This window comes from Crocuta crocuta, unplaced genomic scaffold (assembly GCF_008692635.1).
Source record: "Crocuta crocuta isolate KB4526 unplaced genomic scaffold, BGI_CrCroc_1.0 scaffold35, whole genome shotgun sequence".
NCBI lineage: Eukaryota > Metazoa > Chordata > Mammalia > Carnivora > Hyaenidae > Crocuta > Crocuta crocuta.
In genome coordinates, this window is record NW_027530625.1 from 2,076,763 (window position 1) to 2,101,400 (window position 24,638).

Genomic DNA, 24,638 nt, shown 5'->3' on the forward strand with positions numbered 1-24,638 from the left:
GGGGGGGATTATCTCTCATAAATTAGGTATAATGTGATATGTTTAGAATGACAGGATTTTTTTTCATTTTTATCATGAAATATTTCAAATTGTCATCAAACCAGTGATATTAATAAAACAGCCATCACTCACACACGATAATGACCAAGGTTTTGCCACATTTGCTTCAATTACTATTATAACTATTTTATTTTTGAGATATAATTTACATATGGTAAGGTGACCAAATCTTAAGATTAAGTTTGATTAATTTTTACATATGTATAAGTAACATATAGGCACCACCCAGAACAAACTAGGGAATATAGCAGCTCATAAGATTCCCTTGTGTGACCTTTCTTCCCCCAAAAGTGTCTATTATTCTGAATTCAGACAGCATTTTCACTTGTTAGGTTTTCCTTTTACCACTAATAATCAGATAGAGCCTTTGCTTTTCTGTTTTCCTAAACACACTGCCAATGTCTATTTTGATTGTATACCCATTTTTTAAAAAGTTCATATTAAGACTCTTAATAGCAGCAGCAATAGTAAAAACAGGCAAAACATCTGAAAACTATAGTAAAAAAATCCACATATTTAGAACGCACATAAGCCCTCCAACATTTTTAAAGAAGCAGAAGGCTAAGAATGGTAGCACAGAAGAAGCTAAAGGGAAAGTGGTATTCACTTTGATTTAAATAAATCCTTAAGAAAATGCACTAGACATTTTTTTTAATAAGACTGTAATCAGTATACACACCTAAACCATATTTAAGATAATATTCTACTGAAAATTTAAACCCTTAATATGCTCATTTTTATTACCTGTCAGTATCTGAATAAATCCCATTCCAAATATATTTTCTTTAAAGTTTACAACTATTGGGACACCTGGGTAGTTCAGTTGTTTAAGTGGCCAGCTTTGATTTCAGCTCAGGTCATGATCTCATGGTTCATGGGATTGAGCCCCATGTTGAGCCCCACTTCAGACTCTGAGCTTACAGCACAGAGCCTGCTTGGGATTCTCTCTCTCCCTCTCTTCCCCTTCCCTGCTCACTTTCTCTCTCTCGAAATAAAAAATAAACTTTAAAAAAAAAGTTTACAACTATTTTTTTAATGCCATGCTCTCACGCCTAGAAGCTGACATTCTTCCTAAATTTAGGAGCCAGATTCCTTACACAATCTTAGCACCAGTACACACACACAAATTTGAAAAGCACCCTCAGCAGCAGCTTTTTCATGGAGTAAAGTACCCTCAGTAACTGGAGAATGTAGTATTGGAATCAAATGACATATAACCTAGTTGATCTGATATATTCAACAATATGTACCACTGTTCAATTAACATGTTCATATGACGGGACAACATAGGACTGTAAATTATTTTGGTACCTGGAAAACAGTGGAGTGGGACAGAATATCTTGGTATAGTGACAAATGCAATAACCACTACCTTATCAGAAGGGTTGTTGGAAGCATTAATTAAGATAACATAAAGAAAGGGTGTTACTTTTCTCACCTCAGCAGTTCTTAACCCTTAGACTTACATGAACTAAGCTGTGATTTGACAGAAATGCCCTCTCCTCACCTCCATATCTTGGGGCAGCACAAATAAAGATTCTACTTCTAATAGCCACTTCACAAATTCACTTGTGAACCAAATTATCCCTGAAAGTATTAAGAAGTAAACCATGGGATGGGCGCCTGGGAGGCTCAGTCGGTTAAGCGTCCAACTTCAGCTCAGGTCATGATCTCACATTTCGTGGGTTCAAGTACCACGTCAGGCTCGTCAGGCTTGGTGCTGACAGCTTAGAGCCTGGAGCCTGCTTCTGATTCTGTGTCTCCCTCTCTCTCTCTGCTCCTCCCCCACTACTGCTCTGTCTCTCTCTGTTTTTCAAAAATAAATAAATGTTAAAAAAAATTTTTTTTAAAAAGTAAACCATGGGATAAATTCCTTTCATGAGTTTGCTTCCACATAACCTAGTTAAGACACTTCTGTGGAAACAAAATTTTGAGAAGGTGGTATGAAAGCCCCAAAGGGAAGAGCTCCAATCCTAAAAACTTCCTAAAAACAAAAAAGATATGCTGAGGGCCTGTCAGGAGGCAAAGGTACCCAAACTGTATGTGGCTTACCAAGAAATGACAACCACTCTTGCTCCCATACCCGGATCTCAAGTTTCCACTCAAGTTGCTAGCTAAGCATTTATGGTTAATCCTTTACATAGATGTTACTCTTCAAATCTTTTTACAGAGACAACACAAAAATAGAGCAATATCATAACTGGCTGCTTCTGATCACTGTTTATTTTGTAGACATAAATAATCACCTGCCAGTTACTGGCTTTATTGTGATCGATATCTTAGGATGCTTTGATCTCCAAATTCATTTATTAAGGTGAAAACTATCTCTTATGTTTAAAAGAGTAGTGAGCTAGACTTTTACAACTTTATTCCATCTGCTTTGATCTAAAAAATAAATGTATCAACTCAAGTCAGCACCCACCCCCATTTTCTTATTGTAGAGCCATCCCTACGGAGTCAAAGAAGGTACTACTTAATCAACACTAATAATATGAACAAAACTGTTCACATTTTTCACTGCTTTTCTAACTCAGGAGTTGAAAATAAGGCATTTGACACACACCCCCCCAAAACAGATGCACACTACAACTTCTAGAATAGATTACATATCTATTCATATCTCAAAAGGAAATACTGCATTTATTTAAAAATCAATATATTTAAATGATTTCATTTACATATTGTTTAGATAAAAAATGAATTAAGCAAGGAACACTTACAGTCTAATATAAACCTTTATCAAGTGCCAAATATACTGTATATCTAAATAAAATGGCTCTGAGTTTATATTAGAGTAAAAAGGATTAGCCTTCTGCACAATTCTAAAACAAAGTACCTGAGAAATGCTATAGGAACCAAGGAGGAAAGAAGAGATGTTGGTGAGAAATCTGGAAGGCTTTAAGAAGAATCTGGCATAGGGAAAAGAATTAATTCTACCCGATCCAGCCCATATTGTTTTCACCCCTCTGAGCAATTAGGCATTTACTGAAAAGCCAGACAGACCAAGGCTCTGTGACCTTAAGCAAATCACATCTCCTATTAGTCTCATTCCTCATATATAAAGTATTATACCAAATACCTGGCAGGACTGTTGAGAAAATTAAATATGAATGATTTATGTATTTATGAAAATTTATATACACTATATGTATAGGTATCTCCATATAAATATACCTCTATATCTCATCTACTTACATATAAATATATACACTTATGTATATTTATATACACTTACATATATGTGATTTATACATATATAAAATCTGTACATTTATATATACACATGTATATATGAAAATCACAATGCCAGACACTGAAAGGATGCTCAGGAGGTTATTACAAACATCTATGAAATGCTGAATCCTATGTGAGATTAAGAGTGCCTCTGCCTCTGGACACTGCATGGTATGCTGTTTAACTGCTTTTATTTTCCCCAGATCATAAAAGATCAAGTGCCATGTGATTTGCTACTTATCCCCCAACGAGGAGAATAAAACACACATAGTAATGATATTGTACGACCACTAGCAGAGGAATTAGTAAGACTCAAAAAATACATGGTGTTTACAATGAAAACATACAAAAATTGAGTTCAAAAAGAAGAAAAAAATTGCTAAATATAATATTTAGGCAATCTGCGTCGACTGATCAACCTTTACTGAGGTTTCACTAAGTACAAACTAAGCCCCTTAATACTATGCTAAGCCCCAAGGGGATGTCAAAACAATATGCCAGGGGTTGTCTTTGCTATAGCCTGCTGCAGCCCTATGAGTCTTAACTCTGAAGGGATTACAGAAATTTCAACCATTTTCCTAGAGTTTCTTAACATGTGTGGACTCCACAGCAGTGGTTCTCAAAGTGTGATCCTTATTATGTCCTCAAGACCTTTTCAAAGTGTCTGCAAAGTCAAGCTATTTTTGTACTAATTATAAGCAATATTTGCTTTTTATTCACGATGTTGACCTTTAAAATGATGGTGCAGGGGCACCTGGGTAGCTCAGTTGGTTAAGCATCCAACTTCGGCTCAGGTCATGATCTCATGACTCATGGGTTCGAGCCCCACATCAGGCTCTGTGCTGACAGCTAGCTCAGAGCCTGGAGACTGTCTTCGGATACTGTGTCTCCCTCTCACTCTGACCCTCCCCTGCTCACGCTGTCTCTCTCTCTCTCTCAAAAATAAATAAAACACTAAAAAAAGTAAAAATAAAAATAAAATGATGGTGCAAAACAGTGTTGGGTTAAACTGCTGACTTTAGCAAAAATCAAAGCAGTGCCACCAAAATGCATTGACCGTCACTGTATTCATCATTGTTATACACTCCAGGGGGGAAAAAAAAGGCATTTTACCTTAAGAAGGTCTTTGATGAGGCAGTAAGATTTATTGATCTTATTAAATCTCAACGTCTGACTATGCAACTTTTTAATATTTTAGAATTGGAACTGGAAAATGGAAAACAACTTAAACATATTTCTGTACATGGTCTCAAGGAATTGCACTTTAAGCTACTGTTTAAGTTGTAGGCTAAACTAGCAGATTTTTTTCATGGACCAGCATTTTACTTGAAAGAACAACAGAAAATAATGGTTATTCAGACTTGGATGTTTGACAGTTATTTCCTTGAAAATGAACAAAGCGAGCATGTCACTTCAAGGAAAACAACTGGCAATACTTGCTGCCAGTGAGAAAATTTAAGCCCTCAAAAAAAATTAGAATGTTGGAAAATTTGTATCTGTTGCTGTGAGCTTCCCAGCTTCCCAGGAGGTATTTCCCAGGAGATTAGCAGCGAGATTAAGAAAATTGATTTATTGGATTTTATATGATGAAATGTGTCCACATTTAGAAAATCTGCATAAATTGTTAAACCACTGTTTTTCACATGACCAAAACATGATGTTACAAAATGATTCATGGGTAAAAGACCCATGCAAACTGTAAAACAGGCTGGGGGATTTTAGTGAAACAGAGTATGAAAAGTTCATTGATATGGTTTCAGATTAAGTATTGAGAACTGATATAGCATCAAAGAGGAATATATATAATTATCTGAAATATTAAAATTTCCCTTTTTCCATACATATCCATGTATAGACGCCAGATTTTATTCATGTACTTCAGCCAAAACTACATACTGAAACAAATAGAATGCAGATGCAGATATATGCAGATATGAAAATTCAGTGGTCTTTTATGAAGCCAGACATTAATGAGAGCTGTAAAAAAGACAAAATGTCACTCTTCTCATTAAGGTTTTTTTTTTAAACTATACATTTAAAAAAATTTTTTTAATGTTTATTTTTGAGAGAGAAAGACAGAGCAAGACAGAGTGTGACGGGGAGGGAAGGGCAGAGGGAAAGGGAGAGGGAGACAGAATCCAAAGCAAGCTCCTGGCTCCAAGCTGTCAGCACAGAGCCCAATACAAGGCTGGAACCCACGAGCCATGAGATCACGACCTGAGCTGAATGAAGCCAGACACTAAACCAACTGAGCCACCCAGGTGCCTCAGAAACTATAGACATTTTTATAGTTATTTTTAAATATTTATGTTGCTGTGTAACAGGTTTATTATTTTTATTTTAAATGAATAAATATTTTTATATTTTCTAAGTTTTAATATCTATTACAGTGATAGGTAATAGGTATAACTTACATAAACGAAAGCTCTTGGGAACCTCAATAATTTTTATGAGTATCAATTTTGTGTGTGTGGCAAGAGATCTCAGAGATCCTGATTTTATTGTTTTGGTTGGTATAATTTTGTATTTGTGGAAAAGTACAGAAATTGAAGTAACATACAGCATAGTCAAAATTTGAATTTGGATCCCCTGACTTCAATTTTACATTCATTCTACGCCACAATTCCTGTATTCACTGACAGTGGTTTAGAAACTCCTCACTGCATTCTTCCCAGTAGGCAGGAAATTTGACCAAATAATTACAACAACAACAGTAACTGAAATTTGAATGTTATGTGTCACGTATTTTTAGACTCCTGCTTCACTTAGTTCTCACAACGACCCAGTGGTATAGGTACAATTAATTACTTACTACATTTTTGAGATGAGAAACTCAAGAGATTAAACCACTTGCCAAAAATCACACAGCTACTAAATGGCAAAGCTGGGATCTGAAAATAACACTTCTCTAACAAAGAGATATATCAGCAAAAAAAGCTATCTCATAACTGCCAAACAAAACATTTGTGTGGTCATCAGCAGTGGCATTTACGGGAATAAAGGACTTGACACTCTGGCCCAGTATACCTTCAGATACAGACAAAACAAAATACTAGCCTGGAGTATGGCCACACAAATTTAGTTCTACACAGAAAAATGGCAAGAAAACAAGCAAATAGGGAAATGTACTAGATATAACCAGGCTGCCTCTCTTCCTTACCCATCCAGCATCTCTACCATCACCCATTAAAAAGAAGTGACAGGAGTCAAGGGTGAAGGATTCGTCACTGACATACAGCTGGGGCAGTGAAAACTCTTGGCAGGTGTTCTCTAAGCCCTAACTCCTCTTCTATGCAAACAAACCCCCAAGCTGAGTCCTCCCGGCTTTATCACACTGAGCCTTGACAAGAGCCATCATTAGTGTCCAAACTCTACTTTTTCCAGGCTGATGACATGTGTCAGGCCTTGATTCCTGGTGCTATTCCTGCCTGCCAACTCAGGAAAGGCTTCTGTAAATGCCTTTGGCTTTTTTGAAATACCTCAAGTCACAAGACAGCAGCTGACACCAACACCCTCCAGAGAATGGACACTTGGCCAGGAGCCCAAGCTGAAGTGAATGTGGAGGTTCTTGATCTTTACTGAAATCATTCCTACCTTCTCACTGGCAATTAAAATAAATTCCTCCCCTGAGAGCAGCCAGAGGTTCTGCAAGCCTCTTCCATCCAGTGGTAGTCACGTTTGATTAGAGAAAAGTGTTAAAGTGTAGCAGCAGCTGATAAATGTCAGAGCCTGAAGGGCCTTCACAGACTTTTGATCACTTACAGCTATTCCTCATTTCAAACCATGGACAGTTTTTATGCCAACACCACTCAGCATCGCTTACTTAGTCAAATACTTCAGGTCAGGATGCCAAATTCAAGTCAATGGTCCATTTGCACTACTTCTGGGTGCATCCCTAAGGCTAAGATGTTTGACCTACCAGGCAGATAGACTGGGAAGTACTTTTCAGATGGCCAATACAACATTAGGAAACTTCTACAGAAAGCATGCTTTTTCATGATGGAGAGGCAGTGCGTTCTAAGTAAGCACACATATGCACACACACACACACACACTCACTGTATTACTTTGTGTCTTCGTTTCCCTCCTAAACATATCTCATCTGTTAAATCTTAGCGTAAATCAGAGACTCCCAAATGTCCATGAAATGTCTACATCAGAATCCTCTGGGGGCTTCTGAAAACTATAAAACCCATTCCTAGAGGATTTATTAAGTCTAGGTCAATGCGTAGGAATCTGCATTATTAGCAATCCACTTTTCCTACCATCGCACTTTTAATTCTGATGCAAAGTCAAATCTGGAAATCATTACTAAATGACCTCTAAAACTCCTGATAGCTTTAAAAGTTATAAAACTAGGCGAGCCTGGGTGGCTCAGTCAGGTAAGGTCCGACTTAGACTCAGATCACAATCTCATGGTTCATGGGTTCGAGCCCAGTATTGGGCTCCGTACTGGCAGTGCAGAGCCTGCTTGAGATTCTCGCTCTCTCCTCTCTCTCTCTCTGCCCCTCCTCTGCTCATGCTTTCTCTCTCTCAAAATAAATTTAAAAAACTTTCAAAAAAAGTTATGAGGTGCCTGGATAGCTCAGTCAGGTAAGCAGCTGACTTCGGCCCAGGTCATAATTCCACAGTTCCTGACTTTAGGCCCCAGCTCAGGCTCTGTGCTGACAGTTTGGAGCCTGGAACCTGCTTTGGATTCTGTGTCTCCCTCTCTCTCGCTTGCTCCCTTGATAGCACTCTGATTCTCTTTCACTCAAAAATAAACATTAAAAAATTTTTTTAAGTTATAAAGCTATAGATTGGAACTTATTTTCTACTCTTTCATCCCAGGATTTTTCCCCTATCCAAATTAGCATTCTCACGTAAACATCAGGATTGTCCACTTTCAAGTTAGCAATGGAGTCTAAAACCAGCATTTCAAGTATTAATAGCTTACCCAACCTACATAATACTGAATTGTATAGGAATTGCACAGTACAAAACAATTTCATTTAGGAAAGTATGAGGTAGATGTACCTTCCTACCTCATGCTTTCCTAGAAAATATACATTCAAAAATAAAACTTAAGACACATACTTTGCAAAGATTCAACTATTTGCTAGAAATAGCCAAGAAAATCAACATTTGTTCAAAGATCATTTTCCCTAAATGTTATAAATGAATAAAGTTGGTTATAGAATGAATATGTCAAGTTGCCTATAACTTATGATGTCCTAACACAGTTATCATCTACCTGGGATAATACTAAACTTTGTAAGAACAGAGGTCAAATTTTTAAAGCATACAAAGTGTCATATGATTAAATTTAACCCAATAAACTGAAACAGGTCAGAGGAAGAAATACATCATCTTATATTATTGATAGATCATCAGGGTTTCATCACGTTAAAAAAATGGAAAGATGGAGTCCCCCTTTGATCACTATTCTTATCTGTTTCATTAACTGGCTATTGCAAAACACATGGCTCTTGGCTCTCAAGGACTTTTAAAGTCCTTGCCAACACTTTTCACAGCATGGAATAAAACCCAAGATTCTTTCCAGTTCATTCCTTAATGCCCATGAATAGTAACTACTGCATGATTTTGATTCCCATTTCTCTTACGACTTTATATTCCTAACTCAATGTACTTACTCAGTTCAGCTGAACAACAATCCTTGGTAGAGTTACTCAGAAGAGTTGTTCAAAGATTATAGATATCCTGTGAATTAAATTACCATGGAAAAATGAAGTCCTGCTTCAATGTACTGGGTTTGCAAAGAAATCTTGAATAGTAACATCTCAAACACATTAAGTCACTGCAACTAAGGGATGGAGAATTCAGGTGGTCCTTGGAATATTTTGATAAGTTTTAAAGTATATGTTCCATTTGAAAAGAAATATTGCCAGGGCACCTGTGTGCCTAAGTGGGTTAAGCATCTGACTCTTGGTTTTGGCTCAGGTCATGATCTCATGGTTCATAAGTTCGACCCCCTTGTCAGGCTCTATCTACACTGTCAGAATCCTGCTTGGGGGCACTTGGGTGGCTCAGTTGGTTAAGCATCCAACTTCAGCTCAGGTCATGATCTCATGGTCCATGAGTTTGAGCCCCACATTGGGCTTTGTGCTGACAGCTCAGAGCCTGGAGCCTGCTTCGAATTCTGTGTCTCCCTCTCTCTGTCCCTCTCCCACTCATGCTCTGTCTCTGTCTCTCTCAGAAATAAACTTAAAAAAATAATAAAGAAGAATCCTGCATGGGAGTGTCTCTCTCTTCTCTCTGCCACTCCCTCACTTGTGCTCTGTCTCTCAAAGGAAATAAACTTAAAAAAATGTTTTTAAGCAATTTAAAAAAAAAGAAATATTGCCTTTTGGTACCAGGCTAATTTGCTGTTTCAGTGAGGTGGACTGCCTACCTTTACTTGCCTTCCAGACTCATCTAAAATATCTGAAATAACCTGATATAAAGTTGTCATGTCAAAAAGTAAAATGTTCCAAGCTATTGAGTTTAAATTTCTCGTTCTACCTCTCAACTCTGGTAAAACCTCAAACAGGCTAAATATAAGAATGGTCAATAATTCCATATACAACCGCAATATTTGGTGTACCCTTTTTTTCCTCCTAATATTCAAATAAAAACTCTGGATCCAGCAGTCTTCTTGGTTAAGTACTGCCTTGAAACAACACATTCTTTCAGCCTAACTTAAGGCCAGATTTAGTAGTCATAGTGCTGGGATAAGATCCAAACTAAATGGTTGCTGGAGGAATGGGGAGAGACATGAAACTGTTACAAAGTAAGTTAAATTCATTCAAATACTTGTGTTAATTTCTATTCTGGCAACTTCTTTTAGAAATTCTAATTGTATAAGCACAGATTTACTAATTAATGGTTGGTATCTGTAATTAGTACAGAAATTGATAAAGCCTAATAATTACTTTTCCAGGGACCATCACTGTCCAGTAATCATTGTCCGGTTACATCACACAGATTATGGCATAGAGACAGATGTGACTAGATAATGTGACAGGTTGCAGTACTGCTAGAAAGTTGTTACTTCTAATAAATTAGAGATCAAAACTTCCAAAAGCATCAATATTACATCAGTGATAAGACTAGATTTCAAAATCTTGGTCTAGAGCTCTGCTCGGGATTTCTTTTTTTTTAAAGTTTATTTATTTTTGAGAGAAAGAGAAAGCAGAGGAAGGGCAGAGGGAGAGGGAGAAAGAGAGAATCCCAAGCAGGTTCTGTGCCATCAGTAAGAAAGAAGCCCGACATGGGGCTCGAACCCACAAACCACAAGATCATGACTCAAGCTGAAATCAAGAGTTGGATTGCCTAATCAACTGAGCCACCCCAGTACCCATCTGGTCAGATTTCTTAACCTGAAGTTCATAGGGAGGCTATTGATGTGTTCTTGGATTCCCAAACTGAAACTGCTTTTAAAATTTTGTGTTTATATGCTTCTATTTAGGGAGAGAATCTACAGCCTTTGAATAAGTTTTTAACTATATTATCTAATTTAAACCTCACAAGCAAGATGTGAAGTAGGTATGACTATACTATTATTCTTATTTTAACAGGTTGAAGAAATTGAAGCTCATGGGAAATTTTTTAAAAAACCCTCTACCTAAGGTCACAAAGGAAGTGGCAGAGCATTATTTAAAAAAAAAAGTCTTTGAAACACACATATACAATGCAATAAGCTATTTGGAAGGTATTTTAACTGTAAAATATGGGTTTTACATTAGTGTATATGGACTTAAACCTAAATTATGGATAAAATATGCCATTTTATTTAGTAATATGTAAATAATTGTAAATGACTTTAAGAATTCAAATCATTTTGAAAAAAACATAAAAATACATGTAAATTTTTACATTTGTCATGTGTTGTTTTACACACTTGACATATATTGTCTCATTTAGTTCTCATAATAAACCAATGCATAGATACCATCATTATCTCCATTTTATAGATAATGAAACAGAGAAACAGAGTGGTTAAGTAATTTGCCCAAGGTCACATAGCTAGTAAGCTGCAAAGTTAAGATTCTGGCTCCAAATCTGTACTCTATTATGCTGTAATATTACTTCTCAATATATGAAAAAGCTAAACTATGGTCACTCTAAAGGAAAAAATGAGAAAGCCAAAAAAGAAACCAATTTGGAAAAGTCTATCATGATAAGGTATTTAAATCTATTCTATTTTAGCACATATGAACCAAGAACAATGCAAAAAGAGAAACCTAGAATCTACTACATTCATGTGCTACTTTCACATGCACAACCTCATTTGATTTTCACAGCTGTGTGCAAAGGAAAGGTGAATGCTATTTGTCCCACATCTTAAAGAAGAGTTAACTGATGCTGGGAGATTAATCTCACCACTCATCATTATCTGACCTTTCCTGCCCTAGGACTTCCTATGCAATCTTTCCTCTAATGGGATCTTTCCTTCTCTGTCTATATCTTTCCTGGCACTTCAGGGCACAGTTAACCCTTTTCTCTATTCTCCCTTAACATGATTCATATCATTCCACCAGCGCAGCAATCATCCTCTTTGTCATCATCTGTGTCTACATCTAGTTCCCTGGGCTTCATGATGGTAAGGCCCATACAGAGAAGGAAGAATCTAGGATTTCACCGCCAAATTAGCAAAAGGATGAGGCAAAACACTAGCAGTTTGGCTAAGAGGAACAAGGATTCACATTGACATGCTGTTGTCATCTTTATAACTTAAGAATCTGTCCTCAAAGTTAGTAGCATTCCCACCAAACACGTCCAGAGGTGCTCCCTGTGTAAAACGTGGGAAGTGTCTGGACAGACAGCCCCTGAGACTATGACTCCTCTGCTAATCTACTAATGCTACTAATCCCTCAAATATATTGTTTTATTGAGTTTATGCTTCTTGTTTCTTTCAAGTATATCAAGAGGCCTCAAGAGGACTATGAAAACAATTACATCTCTAAGTTGCAGCAGTGTGGGTTTCTCTATTTCGTAGTACCTCTGGAAAAGGAAAGAAGGTAAGTGAAACAGTAAAGGATGGCATGGTGAGTTTTGACAAATTCAAAACCAATCTAAATCAAGAACTAAACAGACCAATTTATTAACTTTGTAGTTTCTATCATTCCTGGCTAATTTAACCCTTAACTTTTTTTTTTTAATTCTTAGGCTTTAACCTTGCATTAAGTACATAAACACCTTAGCAAATTCATTTATTTTCATTTATTATTTATTTTACAAATAGTTTATTGTCAAATTAGTTTCCACATAACACCCAGTGCTCATCCCCACGAGTGCCCTCCTTCATGCCCCTCCCCCCTCCCCCCTCCATCCATCAGTTCTCAGTTTTTGTCAGCATTCAAGAGTCTCTCATGGTTTGCCTCTCTCCCTTTCCCCCACCATTTCCCCCCTTCTTCTCCCCCTTGGTCCTCTGTTAAGTTCCTCCTAATCCTCCTATACGTGCAAACATATGATATTTGTCCTTCTCTGCCTGACTTATTTCATTCAGCATAACACCCTCAAGGTCCATCCATGTTGCTACACATGGCCAGATTTCATTTTTTCTCAAGCAAATTCACTTAAAAGACCCAATATGTGCCTCAAACTTGCCTGATGGTAAAAACTAAAATTAAGGACTTAAAATAAATTAAAGGAATGAGGATAATGGTGACCTTTCCTGCCATGAAAATTACCTCAAATACAGTGTTTCCCATCCTTATGTCATTCTAGAAACCTATCTTTCACTCTAGTTTTTCAAGTCTATGAAAAGCATTCTTCTTAGAATACCATGAATTTAAGCAATGGTGTTTTGTAGACACCTAATGGCTTGGAGCAGGAGTCAGTATTTTTTAAAAGCCTGAACATTGGTCCAAATGGCATAAGGCATTGATGTCTCTTCATACTATCAGACCAAGAGGAAGACTGTTTAAAGCGAACACATTAGAGAGTTTTTAAACTACTACACAGTAACAGTTGCTTGATTTTGTTTTCATTTGTATACAATTCACTGTCATAACACTGAGAACTCAACAAAGCTGGCTAACTGAAAGTGTTTTGACAGAGGGTGAAATAATTAAATTGACATAGAATGTAAACAGTTTACATTCATACCAAATTTTCAGTGGTTGATTTTTTTTTTAATGTGTACCATTTGGCTGCTCTAAAAATGAATTTGAGAAGAGTCCATCTTTAATATTTAAATCTAAAGCAAATGACAATAACTACCCCTGATTAAAGATTAACCTTAATTCAGCCAGCAATTCTATAAGCCCTTCTACTGAGCACTCCTAGATCCCTCCCATTAGAAACCCTACATTCTGAAAACTTCCATATAATTTAATTCATGTTCCAGATTTTTAATCAAGGACATTCAGCAGCAATAAAATAAAATAAAATAAAATAACCAGTATGTCTATAATGTACCAATACTCTTCAGCAAAGACATCTGACATTTTAGTTAACCCTCTGTGACCTTACTGAGGAGAAATGCAGGCTTTCTACTAGGTGATGGAGTTTTAGTTTATTTTTTACTTTTTCAATATGAAAAATCACGTGTAGACAATCACTGAACCTCTGTGGTAACTGAGTCATCCAGGATCTCAACTAGAAAGATCACCAGTTATTAAGGTCAACTTTTTTCATCTTTCTCTATGAAATATTTCACCTACAGACCCACCTACTATTAATACAGATAAATAAGGAGAAAATGTTTACTTATTTGACTTAGCTTCCACTGAAGATGTTACCCCCAGATATACAATAATAAGTTTTGTGGTGGACAAGGAAGGAGGTGATCTGATCAATGAGCTTTGCATTCATAAAGTCCAGTATTCAAGTTCTGGCTTATAAACTTAACTCCTGGCTATATAACTTTGGGCAAATCATTTCATTTCTCAACTCAGTTTTTTCACGAGGTACAAGTGGGTTATTGAGAGTTTAAGGAGATAGAAATATACAAATCCCAGCATATAAAGAGTCCACAATATATGTAATTTCTTTCTTACCCATGCCCTTTAATAATGAACCTACTATAAAATAAGGTACTTGACATTTTCAGAATTAAAAAAATAATACCATTCAAAGCCATTTTCTCAGCTATCCATTGGCGTCTGCCTGCATAAATAACTGCAGTCTCACCACTTCATTAAGTTCATTAGCTCTCTGTTGTACACAATTTTATTTCGTAATTTAAATACTCTCAACTTAAAACCTGGAAAAGAATACGAGAGACTCTCTCAGCAGTCGTCTCACTGCTCATGAGCTCCCGGAACATGGGTACAGGCTGAAGAAGGGCTGCCATGGCCAGAACCCAGCCTTCAGAGGACTCCAAGGAACATTCAACGCTGTCGGTGAGTTTGGGATTTGAAAAAACCACCGACCGTTGACTGTACCTTGGGGTCTTTACAAACAACACTACATTTTCTGAAGCAAGGCAGCAGGCTGTACCTTCACATGTCACATAAAATCACCAGAACCAGTCCTGCTGCCTGTCCCCCAAAGGTGATCCAGTGAATTTTTTAAGAGCTCCTCCTATTTCTATTATCCACCGTTCCTTGCTTTTTGTTGTGTTTTTGACAAATAAACGCTTCATTTCAATTAGATAATGAGAGCTTCATGATAATACCTAATGTACTTAAAAGTGCCTCCTAGAAATATGCCATCCTGGTGAGAAATAGGATGTAGCAAGGAGACATTCAAAATATATATTTCAGTTTGGAGCCACATTCAATTAAGTATTTTACACCAATTTCTTCCACATCCCCTTAAAACTTTAATTAAGGGCAAGAGAAGGATTTAATAAGCAAAAATAGCATAAAACTAATGTCTGCACAGCTCTTATCACATTCTACCTCCAATTACAGTTAATGTGGTTAAGTTTTGACAGCCCTGTTAGAATACGAGCTGTTTGAAAGCAACTATTGCTTCACTATTTCTAGTCACACATGTGCTTATTTAAATGTTTGTTAAATTCAAGCAAAAAAAAAAAAAAAAGTCAGGTCTGGAGTCAGAGATCTGGGATGAATCTTGGTTCGACTCCATAACTAGCTCTGTGATCACAGGCAAGTATCTGAGTCTGTTTTCTCATGTATAAAATGGGACATAATAAGAACACTTACCTCATGAAGTTTTTAGATTCAGTGAGATAAAATATAAAGTGCTTTGTACCATTCCTAGTACACAGCAAATATTTAATGTACCTAAGCTACTATTATTTAACCCAAACATAACCTGTGCTAATTTATCTTGAAAAGCACTCATATTTCTCAGTTCAAAACCGAAGGAAGAGCCAGAACCCTCAACTCTTGTTTACATCTACAAGGTATGCAAGCACTGCCCATGTGGTCAGAGAGCTACCTGTTAGCTTCTCCAAGGGCTCCTTCCATTCTCTGAACCATAGTTTTTCATCTTTAAGGACCTCCCAGCTCTAGTATCAATGTTATCTATAACTATGTGGGCCCTCAACCACTGGTTACTGAGAGAGATGCCAGACACAGAACTCAGAGAACCAGTGTGGAAAAGAAGAGCCAGGAATTCGGGAGGGCCGAGGCAACTTCACCAAATGGAAACACTGATGGCTGCACTCAACATTCATTGCTGTCGGTGGGTTTGAGTTTGAATCAACTCACTGATCAATGAATGCAAACTGCGGACCAAACAACCTAAGGGAAGCAAAAGCAGAAAGTCACTTGAGTGCATCAGCTACCGCGCTGGGTGGGTGCTGCTGTGGTCTCCAACACACGGGTTAAAGCCTCTCTTGCCCTCTTTGGTTCCAATATGAAATAAGCATTTTAAATTCCTAGAACTTTTCTTTTTCTTATTTTTAAAAAATGTACTAGAGCTAAAGAAATGATATTTTATAGGAAGAACAAACTGTATACCTTGACATCATACCATATTAAAAACTCAATGCTTTCATAACTTTTTAAATTAAAAAAAATCACATACTCATTATTTAAAATTCAAGTATTGAGGGGCGTCTGGGTGGCTCAGTTGGCTAAGCGTCCAACCTTAGCTCAGGTCATGATCTTGTGGTTAATGGGATCAAGCCCTGTGTCAGGCTTTGTGATGACAGCTCGGAGCCCGGAGCCTGCTTCAGATTCTGTGTCTCCCTCTTTCTCTCTGCCCCTCCCCTGATTGTGTTCTGTCTCTCTCATAAATAAATAAACATTAAAAGAAATTTATGGGAATGCCTGGGTGGCTTAGTCGGTTAAGAGTCTGACTTCGGGTCACATCATCATCTTACAGTTTGTGAGTCTGAGCCCCACATCAGGCTCTGTGCTGACAGCGTGGAGCCTGCCTGGGATTCTCTCTCTTCCTTTCTCTCTCTCAAAATAAATAAATAAACCTTAAAAAAAAATAAAAGAAAGAAATATATGAAGTAAAAACTGAAAATCCCTTTCCTTATCATCTTTCATTTCCTCAGTGGAAATCACCTATAAATGTAATAGATAAATAAAGTTTAATAACTTGTTATAATCAATATAAACTTATTGTTTATATTAGTATTATTAATAAATAAATATAATAAACTAAACACTTATTTTATGACCTGTGAGACCTTTACCCATGTACATACAAACAGATATATATCGGGATTTTTGGGGGGTGGCTTAAGCAAAAACAAGCTTATTTTATATTTGCTGTCGTACAATCTGCTTTTACACTCAGCTATACTAGACAGCTATTGTAGATAGTCTTCTGCAACAATCTTGCTACATATACAGTACTGGTTCCTTTTTAAATGACTACATAGTATGCCTTAGCACGAATGCTCTGGTTATTATTATTCAAATGTACTTAATCTCTTTGACCAAAACTGTGAGGCCCATTTATTCTGACCTTTGCAAACTACATCCCTCAAACAAGAAAAACACTAAATGAAATGGGAAATGCACATGATTTTTCTTAAGATAATGTAAAATGTGGTATCAATTTTCTGACTTCTATAACATGAGATGAGCCACTAAATCTTTCATGATAATGACAGGAAGACAAAGGCCTTAGTCACCAATAATTTAATCATATACTTAAGTCTGAGAGACAGAGAGAAACAGACTGTCATAACAAAAGTCAAATTCAATAAAGGAGTCTTATCAAGTTAGCCTTCCAAATTTTTTTCTCAGGGATAGGAAGGAAGTAGATGGACAAGTATAATGAGACAAGAACTAAAAGAAGAAATCAAAGCCAAGAAAAAAATGCTAAAAATGCCAAGAATTCAGGAAGAATAGGAGGTTCAGGCCAGTGTTTCCCAACCTAGTTGTCGTGTACCAGAATCTTCTAGATCAGTTGCTTTGAAAAATGCAGATTCCTGAGTTCTACCCTAGCCAGATGTAAGGTCCCAGAATCTGTATATTATTATAACAAATATTCTAGGCATTATTTTTCAATGACCAATTATTTACAAATTTTCTGAAAACATTAGGGAAGAATGTCCTACACGCTCTATGAAAAATGTACACCTGAACAAGCATGCCACTCATTTACACAGAGAATCAATAGTCTAAATATGCTGATTAAAAAAAATAAATAACACATTTCAGCCACCAAATGGCTGTTTCTCCTAGATAGAACTAAATGCTACAAGAAGGGGAAACAACTGTGGGAATTTAAGGGTATTTTTTGCAGCTAAGGCTGCAAGAGAAAAACTATGTGGCATGTACAGGGAACGCTGTACAGAACAGCTCAGAGACTGTGTGAGGGAAATCATGAGGAGCAGCCCTGGAAAGGCAAAGGACAAATTACAGAAGACCTTGTGAGCCAGGCGGAAATATACAGAATTAGTGAAACAGGGAGCCACTTTAAAGTGCTGAGCTCCAAAAAGAGATAATAAAAGTAAGGCTTCGGGAAGACTGACTAAGCATATGAAGTGGGAAGAAGAGAAGAGAGATGTGAAAGAGACAAAAAGAGAGAAAGAGAGAAAAAAATCCATTGCACAAATAAGCTGAGCTAAAACCGAGGCAGCAGGAATGGAAGGAATAGAAAGGATATCTTCAAAAGGCTTTTTTGCTTTTGTTTTTGTTTTCTGTTTTTCAAAATAGATTTGTTTTCTTTTTTAGTACTATGTAGTCACTGAAAAATTTATACAAAAGAGAAACTAGTTGTCCTCCCCCATCATTCTGTTCAGTGTATTTCTTCCCAGATATTTCAGAGATATTGAAAATACATGTATGTGTATTTAGAGAAAATACCACAAATTATACATACTGTTCTAGAACCTTTTTTCACTTAAAATATTGTGGCCATCTTTCCAGGTCAATAGACCAGATCCACCTTCCAAGGAACTGGCTCAAACAGAAAAGACAGCAAGGAGTCAAGAATGCTGTCTAACTCTCTTGACTAGATTAAGAGCCTGGAGTGCATTAAAAAATGAGCAATTTCAAAATGGAAAAAAGAGAAAGTTCATTTTCTGAAGAGGATGAATATTTGTGATTTACAAATATAAAGCTAAAAGTGAATGAGCTAAGTACAGGAAGAAAAATATTTTTCTATTATTGAACTCTGTTATTGAATACATACCATGCACCTGGACTGCAACAGAAGCTAGGAGATGTGGAGGGAAAAAAGTACATAGTGAAAATGGTGGACCAAATTCTAATGAACAAATAATTTCAAGCGTGAAAAGGTCTGCAAAAGGAAAATCAAGGTTCTATGCGAGCAAATAATAGAAGGGACCAATCCAGTCTTGGGGATGAGAAAGGCATGAGAAATTATCTCATTTTATGATCTCAAAGAAAGTGATGTTTAAGTGAAGACTTGAAGGATAAATGTAATGGCCTGGGTAAGAGAGGTAGGGTGATGGGCGCCTGGGTGGCTTAGTCGGTTAAGCGTCCGACTTTCGCTTAGGTCATGATCTCGCAGTTCGTGGGTTCGGGCCCCGCGTCGGGCTCTGTGCTGACTGCCAGCTCAGAGCCTGGAGCCTGTTTCAGTCTGTGACTCCCTCTCTCTCTGACCCTCCCCTGCTCACGCTGTCTCTCTCTCTCTCTCCTAGACATAAATAAAACATTAAAAAAATTAAAAAAAAAAAAAGCAAAGATTTCTTTTAGATGCAAGATCTACCTATGTTTGGCTTAAAAGCAGATGGAAACAGTGGAAAAGGAAGAAAAGATGGACTGTTTTTCTCAAGAAAGGGAACCTGTAGGGGCGCCTGGGTGGCTTAGTCGGTTAAGCGTCCGACTTTCACTTAGGTCATGATCTCATGGTTCGTGGGTTCGAGCCCCGCGTCGGGCTCTGTGCTGACTGCCAGCCCAGAGCCTGGAGCCTGTTTCAGAGTCTGTGACTCCCTCTTTCTGACCCTCCCTGCTCACGCTGTCTCTCTCTCTCTCTCCTAGAAATAAAACATTAAAAAAGAAAGAAAGGAAAGAAAGAAAGGAAGGAAGGAAGGAAGGAAGGAAGGAAGGAAGAGAACTTGTAGAAAGCTCAGCTGCAAGGACAGTAGAAAGTGACAGGCTCCAGGTCCCTGGTGGATGTAGTCACTTTGGAAGGGAGACAGATCAGCCTCAGAGAATGAAAACGATGAAGGAAATTCCAGCCTACTCTGTTCTCTCAGGCTGTATCTCAGTAGGATCCAACTGGATCTTGTGATCCTGGATCTTGGCAAGCAGCCTCGTATGGAGTAGACACTCAGTAAATGTTTGTCAAATGAGTTTCCTTATGATTTCTGGCACAGTTGTATTTGTAACACAGGAAGTTCAAGGTACTCCTTGAACCAAGCACTAGATACCTTCAAACCATCTGTGCCATGAATTATAGTTCCAACTCCAGTATAATTTTAATAACTACCAGATATCAGGTTTGTTCTGGATTACTATACTTGCTACAGAACCCCTGAACTGATTGATACTTTGGTCCAACTCCCCCTCCTTTTCTTCAGACTAACTGAATCTGTTGAAAACATGTGTAATCAGTCAAAATCACATGCCCCTTCTACTCCTCTTCCCAGTAAACAGTTGAGGCAAAACAGTAGAGTATAAAAGAAGTGGTTTAGGATATAGAGTCAGAATAAGTTCAACTCTGCCATAGTTCTGTGCTCTTCGACAAGAGAGTCACCCTGTAAACCTTCCTTCTATGTAAACGGGGACTAAGGATACCTCCTCTATTTCACAGGATTGTGAGGCCTCATCAAACAAACAACAACAAAACAATGAAAAGTATACTGCCAACAGCACACGGCAATACAGCCAAAGCAGCCTAGTATGTGATGGAACCACTCCGTGGGCTCTCCTCTTTCAAAATCCAAGATACCCTTATTCCCCAAACTCTCACCTATTTGTCAATCAGCAGTACATATTTGCAAGATGTCTAGCTGGGACTGATCTATAACCTGTGGCCAAAAGAAAGCAATTTTGTGTATATTAGCATCTTCTGCCTGGATGGTCCATCAGTGCCACACCCCAATTTGAGTCAGTCCTCAAGAGAAAAGGGAGGGAAAATTCTTCCCAATGGACGTTCGTGAGGCAAGGAACAGGGTAAAGCTTTGGGTGCAGGGAGGGTTTAGGTCTCCAAGTGAAAGACGAATATGAGGCATCACAACAGGACATCACCTGACAAACTTAAAACCATTTTATCCAAAACAAAACAACAAAAAGACACCATTTTACCCCAAAGTCTCCTCTTTTACCTCCTTCCAACCAATCTTAGGTACTTTTTTACAGCTTTATTTAGGTCTAATTTATATACCATAAAATAAATCCATTATAAATGGACAATTCAATGACTTCTATTCATTTATAGAGTTGTGCAACTATCACTGCAATCCAAGTTTAGAACTTTCATCACTCCAAAACTTCCCTTAACCTGTTTCCAATCAATCTCTACTCCTACCTTTAGCCCCAATCATTGATCTGATTTCTTTCTCTATAAATTTACCTTTTCAAGACAGTTCACAAAAATGGAATCATATAATATATAGTCTTTTGAGTTTGGTCTCATTCACTTAGAATAATGGCTTTTTTTCCTTTATAAGATTTTTTTTTAACATCTATTTATTTCTGAGAGACAGAGCATTAGCAGGGGAGGGACAGAGAGAGAGGGAAATAGAGAATCTGAAGCAGGGTCCAGGCTCTGAGCTGTTTGTCAGCACAGAGCCTGATGTGGGGCTTGAACCCACAAACCATGAGATCATAACCTGAGCTGAAGCCGAATGTTCAACCAACTGGCCACCTAGGCACCCCTAGAATAATGTTTTTGAAGTTTATTCATGTTGTAGCATGCATTAGTAGCTCATTCTTTTTTAGTGTTGAATAGCATTCCATTTTATGGATATTCCAGATTTTGTTTATTCCTTCACCAGCTGATAGACATTTGGACTGTTTCCAGAATATGGCTCTTATAAATAATGCTGCTATAAACATTCATATATAAGTCTTTGTGTGGACATATGTTTTTATTTCTCTTGGGTAGATACCCAGGAGTGAAACTGCTACATCATATGTTATGTTTATATTTAACTTTTAATTACCAAACTGACTTCCAAAGTGACTGTACCAGTTTACATTCTCATCAGTACTTCCTTACCAACACATTTTTATAGTCTTTTTGAATATAGCCATTCCAGAGGGAATACAGTAGAAATTCATTGATTTTAATTTTCATTTTCCTAATAACTAATGATGTTGAACATCTTTTTATGTGATAAAATGTCCGTTCAAGTCTTTTGTCTCATGTTTCTGATTCTTTCATTTACTTTTATTGTGGTAAAATTTAACACAAAAATCTTCAATTTTAACCATTTTTAAGTGTACAATTCAGTGGCATTAAGTTCACAATGCTGTGCAACTACCACCACTATCCATTTCCAGAATATTTTCATAATTCTCAACAAAAACTCTGTACCTATTAAACAGTAACTATCCATTCCACACCCCCTAGCAACCTATTCGTCAACCCACTTCCCCTATTCAACTTTCTGTCTCTAGGAATTTGCCTAGTCTATTTATCACATGTAAGTGGAATCAAACGACATTTTAATCCATTTTTAAAAATGGTTTGTCCTCTGAGTTGTAAGATTTCTTTATTTTAGACACTCCTTTATCAGATACACAAATCTTTCACTCTGTAGCTTGTCTTTCCATTTTCTTATTATCTTTTTAAATGCAAACGTTTTACACTTTAACGAAAGTCGATTTATCAAATTTTTCATTTGTGACTTGTGTCACTGGTATCATGTATAGGAAGTAGTTGCCCAAGCCAAATCACAAAAATATTCAAGACATTTTGTAGTTTTAGACTTAGGTGTATGATTGACATTGAGCTCATTTTTTCTATCTAGTATAAATTAAGGGCCTGAGTTCTTTTTGTTTTTTGCATGTAGGTACCCAATTTTCCCAGCATTATTTGTTGGAAAAAACTACACCTTCCCCCACTGAATTGTCTTGGCACCTCTGTCAAAAATCAACTGACCACATATGTAAGGATATATTTCTGAACTCTTGATCCAGTTCTAGTACCTATCCTAATACCAAAATATCACACTATCTTATTATTTCTTCATAGTAATTTTTGACACCATGTAATGAAATTCCTCCAATTTTGTGCTTTTTCAAAATTATATTAGCTATTCTACTTTAGGTCATTTGCATTTCCACATAAATTAAAAGATTAAATTTCTTGGGGCACCTGGGTGGTTCAGTCGGTTAAGCGTCCGACTTCCGCTCAGGTCATGATCTCACGGTTCGTGGGTTCAAGCCCCACGTTGGGCTCTGTGCTGACAGCTAGCTCAGAGCCTGGAGCCTGCTTTGGATTCTGTATCTCCCTCTCTCTCTGACCCTCCCCTGCTCATGCTGTCTCTCTCTCTCTCAAAAATAAATAAAACACTAAAAATTAAAAAAAAAAAAAGATTAAATTTCTTCAAAGAAGACAGCTGGGATTTTTTAAATTTTTTAAAAAAATTTTTTTAAAGGATCTTTAAAAAAATTTTTTTTAATGTTTTATTTATTTCTGAGAGAAAGAGAGAGACAGAGAAGGGGAGGGTCAAAGAGAGAAGGAGATACAGAATCTGAAATGGGCTCCAGGCTCTGAGCTAGCTGTCAGCACAGAGCCCAACGTGGGGCTTGAACCCACGAACCGTGAGATCATGACCTGAGCCGAAGTCAGACGCTTAACTGACTGAGCCATCCAGGCGCTTCTCTTTTATTTTTTTAAAGAGCGATTACACTGAATCCAGATATCAATTTGGGGATAACTGTCATTTTTAACATTTCGACTTGTAATCCATGAATATGGAATATCTCTCCATTTATTGAGGTCTTTTTAAACCTCTCTCAAAAATATTTTATAGTTTTTAGTGTACAAGTCTTACAATACTTTTGTTAAATTTATTTAAGTAGGTTATTTTTTAACTTTATTTTTTTAAACTTACATCCAAGTTAGTTAGCATATAGTGCAACAATGATTTCAGAAGTAGATTCCTTAATGCCCCTTTAGCCCATCCTCCCTCCCACAACCTCTCCAGTAACCTTCTGTTTGTTCTCTGTATTTAAGAGTTTCTTATGTTTTGTCTGCCTCCCTGTTTTTTTATATTATTTTTGCTTCCCTTCTCTTATGTTCATCTGTTCTGTATCTCCAAGTCTTCATGTGAGTGAAGTCGTATGATATTTGTCTTTCTCTGACTAATTTCACTTAGCATAATACCCTCTAGTTCCATCCACATAGTTGCAAAGTAGGTTATTTTTTGATGCACTCATTAACGGATCTGTTTTCTTACTTTCATTTCTGGATTGTTGCTAGTATATATTTAAAAAAAAACAATTTTTGTATATCGATCTAGTATCCTGTGACCTTGCTTAAACTCAACTCATTCTGGTTTTGGCTTTTTGTGAATTACTTAGGCATACAGGATTATGTCATCTAAGTATAAAAATAGTTTTCATTCTTTCCAGTTTAGATACCCCTCCTATCCCACTGCACTAGGTAGAACCTCCAGTGACTGTCAAGAAGTGGTGAGGCAGTTAGGTGGCTCTGTTGGTTAAGTGTCTGACTTCAGCTCAGGTCATGATCTCAGGGTTTGAGTTCAAGCCCCACGTCGGGCTCTGTGCTGACAGCTCAGAGCCTGGAGCTTGCTTCAGATTCTGTGTCTCCCTCTCTCTCTGCCCCTCCCCTACTTGTGCTCTCTCTCAAAAATAAACACTTAAAAAACAACAACAAAAAAGAAGTAACAGTGGTAAGAGAGAGAAGTGGTAAAGAGAGGTAAGAGTGGACATTCTCACCTACCTTGTTCCCAATCTTAGGGGAAGAGTGTTCACATTTCACCATTAAGTATTATGTTAGCTTTAATAGATGATCTTTATCAATGTGCAGAAGTTACCTACTATTACTGATTTGTTGAGAAATTTTATCATGAATGAGTGTTGAATTACATCAAATGCTGT

The 24,638-nt window shown here is 37.2% G+C and overlaps 1 long non-coding RNA gene across 1 annotated transcript in view; it reads left to right on the forward strand.

Moving 5' to 3' along the window:
• Positions 1 to 24,638, forward strand: part of LOC144234872 (uncharacterized) — a 79,285-nt gene that overhangs the window by 19,753 nt on the left and 34,894 nt on the right. Inside the window, exon 2 of the long non-coding RNA XR_013336104.1 lies at positions 12,193 to 12,293. This is a non-coding gene — a long non-coding RNA (uncharacterized LOC144234872). The remainder of the gene's footprint in view (positions 1 to 12,192; positions 12,294 to 24,638) is intronic.